This window comes from Aquila chrysaetos, chromosome 9 (assembly GCF_900496995.4).
Source record: "Aquila chrysaetos chrysaetos chromosome 9, bAquChr1.4, whole genome shotgun sequence".
Classification (NCBI taxonomy): domain Eukaryota; kingdom Metazoa; phylum Chordata; class Aves; order Accipitriformes; family Accipitridae; genus Aquila; species Aquila chrysaetos.
The window spans coordinates 5,707,779-5,716,819 of NC_044012.1; positions in this window are offsets into that span (position 1 = coordinate 5,707,779).

Below are 9,041 nucleotides of genomic sequence, written 5' to 3' on the forward strand. Positions count from 1 at the left end.
CAGCAATGTTAGAGACTGAAAAGGATCTAGCAGAAAAGCAAGGCTGTCTAACTCTACATTTTCTCTGTCCATGATGTTCTGCTTTGCTTTAATATATTCTCTTCAGTGTATCCTCATCCATTTACATGGCCACAGCTCTTAATGCTGCAGTTTTAATTATCTGCCCTGTGAGTGGTCTAATCTGTAGCAGTACTAAGATTTTCATAGAGCAAGCAAGCAATAAAAAAGATTAATTCAAACCACTTTTGCCCTTCTCCACCATGACTATTCATCTAGTTTAAGGTTCAGCCAAGATGACATAATCAGAAACCTTGTTAGAAGTTGTTTGAATGGAGGAACAAGGAGCTGCAGACATCCAACAACTTTTGAAATCAACCTAAATGTGTTTTGGTAGCTAATTTCAGGTGTCTGTGCCTGAAAGTTTTGTCCCATATTTTGTACAACTTAAATAAGGAGGCCTTTCAAAGTTCATTTTTTTCTGCTTGTCAGTGAAAAATCATTCATTTACCAGTGAAACACTTTGTTGTTGTTGTTTTCATCATGCTAATGACAAATAAGCAGTTTAGTAAGGTATGGAGAGATGATTTTTCTTGTTGTGTAATTTTCTCCCTTTTACATTGAAATGGAGAAATATCAAAGTATTGATTTACAATTATAATGTGCAATTAACAATGGAAGTAGATGTGGATTAGGTGACTTTTCTAATGTTATTATTTCACACTGTTTCTTCCCCCTTTGTAAAAACACATTTGATGGGAGAGAATGGGGAAGGTTATAGAACTCCGTGTTCTAGAGAACATAGAGGAAATAAAACCCCCTCTGGAGAGACTACCAGCAGCTCTTTGATCTTAGCTTTACCAGACACATTGTAACTCAGATATATATATATATATATAATGTTTACCAAAACATTATAAACTCAGGGAGACTGTGCTGTCTTACTCTTCCCAGTACAGAATATTGAAAACATGATCCTTAATGCAAATGATGCAATCACCGGGTTTGAATAGCCTCTCCTGATGCTTGACCTTATTTACAAACACTATCCAGTTGCAGAATCCTTCAAATATAAATCTTCCCCCAACCAAATCTAGCATTTCTCCCCACAGTTCCCTCTCTCTGTTCATCCCTCATGACAACATTTTTGAAGTCACCAGCTCCCCACCACAGGCAGGTTTTCTTCACTGTATTTTTTTCTGCTTTAAACAATTGTGGTGAAGGCTACAAGCTGTTTCCTCTTGGGTTCTTTCTAGCTTTCGCTTCCCTCCAGTCTCTGGGTGCCTTGAGCTTCTCTCCCAAACTTATAAAGGGCCATGAAGACATCTTTGAAGCAAAGCATTACCCTGCCCAGCATTGGTCTGGTTGTACCCTGTGGCCATGCAAGGCTGGGGATGACATTTAGGATGTGATCTCTGTGGTCAATCGAAACAAAATTTCCCAAGGCAGAGGAGCTGGTTAACTAAATTTCTAGTATAACAATAATGTCATTGCCATGCGTCTGCCTTTTTGTACTTTTGGTTTACTTACACAAGAAGCAAATAATTGCCTTATAAATCAGAGAGAGACCAATATTATTCCTTATCTCTATATTGAAATACAAGTACTTAATTTACTTTAATCTCAACCCTTCTCTTATAAAATCTGAGTTCTAATTAAAGCACATTAACAAAGGTCAAATTACCTGATCATGACTTTAAGCTGTGCTAAGAACTTTCAACTATCAACTGTTATCTATTATTACCAAATAAAGACTCCAGTAGTAAAACTGATATGAACTTAAGAGTCGTTCTTGCTGAAATCACACTGATTGCTATCTCCCTGTGCCAGACATAAGCTCTTATCTTTGCTAAATACTGTCTTATTGACATGATCTCATTTCAAAAAAATACCACCAGCACTACTCAGGAATACTTCTCTTGCACTGTCCAAGTATAATTGCAAACACAAACTACTAATATAGTTTGTTCAAATTTAAATAACAATAGTTGCCATATATTATTTTGATCAGGTTTTGTTTGGATCAAAACATTTTTGTTCAAATACTGTTTGGATCAGCATTGTTTGGATCAAAATAACTATTTTTGCAAGATTTTAATTTTTTGTGAGATTTTTGTGAGTTTTCACTGGTTTTTGTGATAAACAAAAATACTATTTTCTTTTATACAGTCATATTTTTAATGCATATCACCAGAAATACTGATTTGTTCAATTAAATAAAAATATAATGTAACTTAATATTAAAACTCTTCAAGTGCTGAGGCATAGAACTGCTAGCCTACCCATACTAGTATGAAACCAGACTGAGCCTGCCCAGTGCCCACATAAAATTCCTACTGTAAGACTTTTATAACCTTATCTGCACCTTTCAACATTCCAAGACTATTTAAATGTTTTAATATTTAATATGTTATACAGTTCAGTAATGTGTTTTCAGGTGGGCAGAATGACAGCATGAAGGTTGGCATTCACTTCCATGACTGAAGGTGTAGAAATGGTGTTACAGACATTTACAGTGACAGAAGTTAATGCTGCTACACATTGTCCTACCTTTTAGCCTACTGTACATCTTTGGGAGAACATAAAAGAAAAACTAAAAAGAACTGGTTTCTGGTTTTAGTCAGGTGGCATCTGAGTGTAGAGTGCTTAACACAAAAGCAGTGTTCCTGAACAGGGAGACTGCTAGACCTCCTGTCTTCTCATTATGGGGATTGTGAAGCTGATCTCTTTTGTAAGGTGTTGGATATCTACTGATGAGAGACGTTATTAATGAAAACAACTTGTAACACAGCTTTTTTCTTTCTGTTTTCATGTCCTCTAGGTTCACAAAGAGCTCATACCAAACAGAAGAAAAATATGTAACAAAATTAAGTAAAACAATCACGAGGTGGAAGCTGGACTAGCTTAGAAATCTGGCCAGTCTTACACTCATGGAAATCTGGAGTGACTGCAGGGACACCAGTGTAGTTGTGGTGGGTGTAGATTCAGATCCAAGCAATTTTTTTTTGCCTCTCTGCGTGTGCTAGGAAAACTTCAGTCCATTTGTATCTACCAGTTAATGTTTTACCCAAAGAGGGTACCTTTAATCCTTAGAACAGTTCTCTTGTTAAGATATTAAGGCAATAGCACATCTAAATTGTGCCACTTACTTAGTCAGTCATGATCACAAGAACACGAGGTGTCAGCAGATGCTTCAGATGATAGTTCTGCTACTTTCTATGTGAATTCAAGGCTGACCTTAGCCATCAGTAACCCCAGGTCGATTAACATTCTTATGGGGCACACTCATCCTCTTCTTCCCAATAGTCGAAGTTCTGCTGTGGAAGGCAATAAAACATAGGAACTAGCTGGGAAAGAGGGAGGTATTGAGGCATCAACTGTATGGCAGGTGAGGAAAGTCAAGCTGCAAGCCCAAAGGCAGTACTAGATGCTTCCAAAGGGACAGTTCCTAGGAGAAGATCCTTGGGCACTTATCCAGGCAATATTTGTGCCAGAAGGTAACCATACACATCCTATAAACAGAAATTATGTCCAACCCAGCAACTGCTGAATGTACTCCTACTTATCTTTATCCTGACCCCATCACGCCAGGCATGAATGTCTAATGTAATTATTGCACCCTGTAAAGATAAGAATTGTTCTCCCTGTTTTTCTAAACAAGATAACATCAAAATTGCAAATTGGCAGGGCTCACTGGTAAGTTCACTGTGTTGCCACATGGAAAATTAGACAGTAGAGCAACAATAAAAACAAACCCTTTTCAGTCAGCAAATAACTGGGTCTCACTATCAGGACAAGCAGCCCAGGAGAGCAGCAAGGAAGGAAGCGTGACTGTGACCCACCTTCTTAAACTAATTGGCAGATGGCCTTTTTTAAAGCCAGCTGGAGAGATGGAAGATGTAGGTGTACCTAGGGGCTTTTCTCCATCCCTTTCTGGACAGTCTGCTCAGTACTCAGTACTTCCTACCTATTTGGGTAATAATGAAACATCTTTTCAATAGGCAGTTCTGCACACTGCAGAAGTGTACGTGACACACTAAAATAGATCACTCACGATCTTGTCTCAAGTTAATGATACCTGAAAATAATCTTTTTTCTACCTCAAAGCCAAAGTAATATAAATCATTTTCATTTATATGATTATTCAGTTCATAGAAGAGAGATCTATTTCTATTCCTGATAAAATCTATACATTACATTCAGTAATATTCAGGAATGTAAAGATGGTAATATCCTCCTATAGAGAGTAAATTTACTTGCTCTTCCTCAAGGCAAATGAACAACAGCCAAAATGAACAGGGGTGTGATTTATTCCTTCCCATTGGCAGCTCTTCACTTCCTTAACTCTTCAAATCTAATATTTTCTGGCCTCTATTAAAGGATTGTCAAGCTATTCTGCTGTGCTGCAATGCCCTTTTGAATCACAGGACATTCTTAGGCTGTCATGATGCAGCTGTAATCTGCACTAGGGTACAAATCAGGACCACCCTGAAGTCAGTGGCGGCACCATACCTCTCCTCCTTGTCTGTGCACCGAGCTCTCCAATAGCCCAGTGAAACCCTGGAACTGCTTTTTCTCAGGTCTGGGACACCAAAGTTCAGAAATAGAAAAGTCTTATGAATGAGCCGTGTTCTCCTAATAGCAGGAGTTGGTCATGGAGAAATTTGCAGTTGCATTCAGGGTGCCCTGAACTATAGAGCTATTGATTACGTTGAACAAGAACTCAGGCTTGTATTTTTCAAAAACTGCAATCCAGTGCTTGGTGCCTAATTTGGGGCACCAAGGCTGATTTGCAAAGGCGTCAAAGTAAGCCTATCACACCTACATATGTTAGATAAGCATTGTGTGTGCTCATCTCCTGTTCTGTAAGAATTTAGGCATATAAAGCTAAACTTTCCGAATGGCATATAATCTACATATATAAGCTTAGATTAAAAAAAAAATTACTTAGTGATTATGAATACTTGGAGATTTGGCTGCCAAAACTGAGCTGGTTTTAAGGGGTTCAATTTTTAGTAGTGGTGAACACCCCCTAGAGGGTTCCCTTACAGAATCTCAGTGTAGGCCATCATTATTTTTTTTAACACCTATTAACTTTTTCACCATCATAAATAAAATATGCTTCAGATTTCTTTCACCTCAGCAGCCTCTACTTACAACAACAACAACAACAACAAATTAATAAACCTTGAAGGATCCATTTGAAAATGAGGAATAAATCATTCATCACTGCCTTTTGTGATGTTTTATATAGCACACTGCTTTTCTGAAGAAAGTTTCTCTTGATGGCCACCATCTGGTGTAACTCATAAGGGCAAGTTAGGACTCTGTAAGAGATCTGCAGGGCCCCCTAAAACATTTCTGAGGAAAATTAAAGACTTATTCCAACACACGCAAGAGAGATCACAAACAAAGGAGTTATTCATAGCTTTATCGCAGCTTGGAGTGAGGGTGTGAAAATATTGAGAAAGCTTTGTCACTAATTTCTAGTCAAAGCTTGCAAAACACAATTGCTTTGCAAGCCTTATTTTAGCTGGTGAATACGTTTTAGTTTAAGTCACTGGTACATAACACGTGCTGTAAGGGTGGTTGCTACATCAGCCTTTCAGGCAGACAGCTATAACTGAACAAGGATTAACAAGCTTGGCTATATGCAAAGGGCTCATAGGTCCTTAAAAATAATGTTTATGTACAGACTTTTCTTTTGTGAGTCTGCCCCCGTTCTTCACAACCATGCAAAAGGCAAACAAAAAACAGCAAGTGAATTGTTTTGGCGTATCCAAAATCTATATAGCTGACTTTACGCTTGACACTTCCCTGAAGTTACTGGCGTGGCTTTACAATACCTGTTAGGGGTCAGTTACGCTCCCATGGGCAGTCAGAAGAGGACAACTTACTGTAAGTGCCAGCCACACCCTTGACAATGACAGAGCTTTAATTAAGCACTTCCATGACTGCGTTTTGAAACATGCAAGATAAGATTATACCACAAGGTACACCATTTTGTCTCTTGTACACTAGCATATGTGACTATTTAAGTAACTTCTTAAACTGTTTAAATTTAGCATGCTATACAAAAGCAAATAGCAAAAAAAAAAACCAAACCCCAACCCCAAAACAAAACAAAAAACCAAACCAACATTATATTGTGAAGCTTCCATGCAGACTTCTGGCATAAGAAAACTATTTTTAAAAAATGACTTTCTGTTGAGGAAGAATGCAAAAGGCATGTTTCCTACAAAATGGTAAATTCAAGGAGCACTGTTTATTTGAAATCAAGCCATTTTTTACTTATGAGTGAAAAGGGCTTTCAGGAATTTTCTCCCTTCCTGAGGACCCTAGTTGCTAATGTTGATGCTTTAAAAGCAGTATTTTCTTCTCTGTAAATGCTTTTCTCTTCCTTGTGGTAAACAGAATAAACTGACAGACTGCTTTACTGGCGCTAAAATATATGAAGTCAACAAACTGCAAAAGAGGGAAACTGTCTTTCTTCCATTCCCCATCTGTTGCAGGCAGCTGAAGAGTTACTTATAGCAACCGTAGATTAGGAAAAAAATTCACACTGCTGTAGAAATTGGCAACAGTAGACTCACTTGGAGAGCTTGGCTTTATTTGTAGACATTTCCAAACATTATTTGTTCTTTTTTAGGGCCTGTTTCAAAATCCGTCAAAGCCAGAGACAAGACTTCCATTAATTTCAATGGCTTTGGAGCAGATTCACAGAGGATAGCCTGTGGCACCTCCAGCTCTGGCATTTTTAGCAGTACGTTCATGTGGTCAAATTTCCAGTTGCAGAGAGAGAACTGGATGATGCTACAGAATCCATTCATCACAAATGTGATTCAATGGCACCTACTGGAAATGCATGGTCTGTATCACTGAACCAGATACATTTAAGCACAGTCTCCTTTGTCATACCTATGTTTTCAGAAACAGGCTGTGTTTCTCATATCTAAAAGGACAAAATGGGAGGGCTGGCTGCCAGCTTCTGTAAAGCCTGGCAAGTCAGCACGGCCCAAGAAGAAGCAAGGACTTTGAAGCAAATGCCATGAAAATATACAGTGGCCAACTAACTGAACAGCAGCTGCCCTCAGCTCTGACTTGTGCAATAGCTTGAATATAAAACAGTTGGGTTGGGGGTTCCCAAACTGAAGCCTATGAAGTTTCATATGCAGCCCAAAAGGGACTCCTAATTTGCAGACATCCTCAACAGAACCAGCTGATAATCATAGTTATATGGTCTCTTCTAGGAAGGCGATGGGTGTCTGGGCACTGGCTGGGCCAGATCCATCAGCTAATTAGAATATGGATTGGCCTTCTCCAAAGCTGGGAAACCCAGTACGAATATTCACATCTCAGCTGCTCCATAAGCCCTCCCTATTAATCAGTCAGATATTAATGTGGGATCTACTCCAAGGGTTCCACAGCTGAGGTAAGTCTTGATTTTCAAGTGCGGTGGGAAAGGAGACATCCAGCATAGTGTCTACCCCTCCATCACAGTGCATTTTCTTCCTCTTTCCTCTCCAACCCCACAATCATCCTACCCATTAAACACTTTTCCATGAACTTTACCTTGAAACCCCTGATCATAGTCCTGCTTTATCCAGCTGAGCAAGGTGACTATGGACTGGAGGTCCAGAAAGGCCTTGGAATTGAAGGTCACTCTTAAATGCTTACTGGATGCAGCACACATACTTTACTTTGCAAGAAAGCTTTAGAGCTAGAGCTGGACTGGCATAGTGTGTGATAATGTGCATTACCTTCAGCTCAATAGTGCAATGCAGGTGGCATTTCTGTAATGTGGGAATTCAACCAAAAACATCACTGCTTCCTGCATCTCTGTGATGCCGTAACTGGATCACTGATCCATCTCTAAATATAAGTGCATGTTCTTTCAGTGTCACATTATGGTGGTATAAATTAATAATAATTGCATCAAATTCAATGCAGTTAATGCCAAGGACAGGAGGATCACAATAGCTGAAGATCCTTATTTGTACTGTATTTCTGCTAATCCAGTGGCCTTGTAAACCTGATGGGTGTCTTTTGTAAGGAAGTTCAGAAGCACTTAGGGACTTCAGCTCCTAAATGTTGTTGGGCTGGCTTCCCAAAGTCCATCAGCAGCCTTTGGAATGTGCACATAGGGCTCCCAAGTAGTTCTGATGATTAAGGCAATACTTCCATCTTTTCTAAATCACTGCTTTAACTTCTGGCCTTCTCTTCCACCTCCTAGCAGGTATAAATACTGTAGCTCTATATAGGTAAGCAGCCTAGCTTTTAAGGGATGATGGGAGCACTTCACTTGGGGTGTGGAATTCTAAACAGACACAACACTTCAAAGTGAAGCTTACTTGGGACAGCTGAGATTAGCCTGCACATGTGTAAACAGGTGGGCAGGATAAATATGATACAATAATTATAGACATTGCATTAGCATCCAAAAGAAGCACCTCAAATAATTAGCATCCAAAAGAAGCACCTCAAACAATAATTATTAAAAATAAAGCAATCCAAAATAATTAAATGTATCTAGAGGAGCACTGTGTGTTTTCCCATCTCATAACTCCTTGTGTTTCTCATTTTCCTCATTCTCCTCTTATTCTTACTGTTGTATCTCTTTGTTGTTGTTGTAAAGACCTCCAGCTTTAATGTTCACACAATGATGCCTTTGATGTAGGAGCTTTATCTCACTTTCCCACGTGTCCAACAGCAGCATATATCAACTTTATCTTCCCTGCTCATGAGAAAAGCAATACTTTAATGTCTTCTCTTCAAACTGACTTCATATGGAATGAGACATTTATACAATAGGCCTCACAATGGCCATTGCAGTGACTTTGCATCAACACTTGTGTGTATCCTCAGACACAATCACCATTACATATTAGAAGCAATCTGTTTCATGTTCTATTGCTGCTGTTGTTGCAAGCAGCAAAGAGGAAGGAGAAATGCTGATGACATGACAGTGATGACATCTCAAGCTTTTGAAGAAGGCAGCAAAAAGAGTGGTGATGTGATAAGCAAGACGAGTGCCACACAGGGCA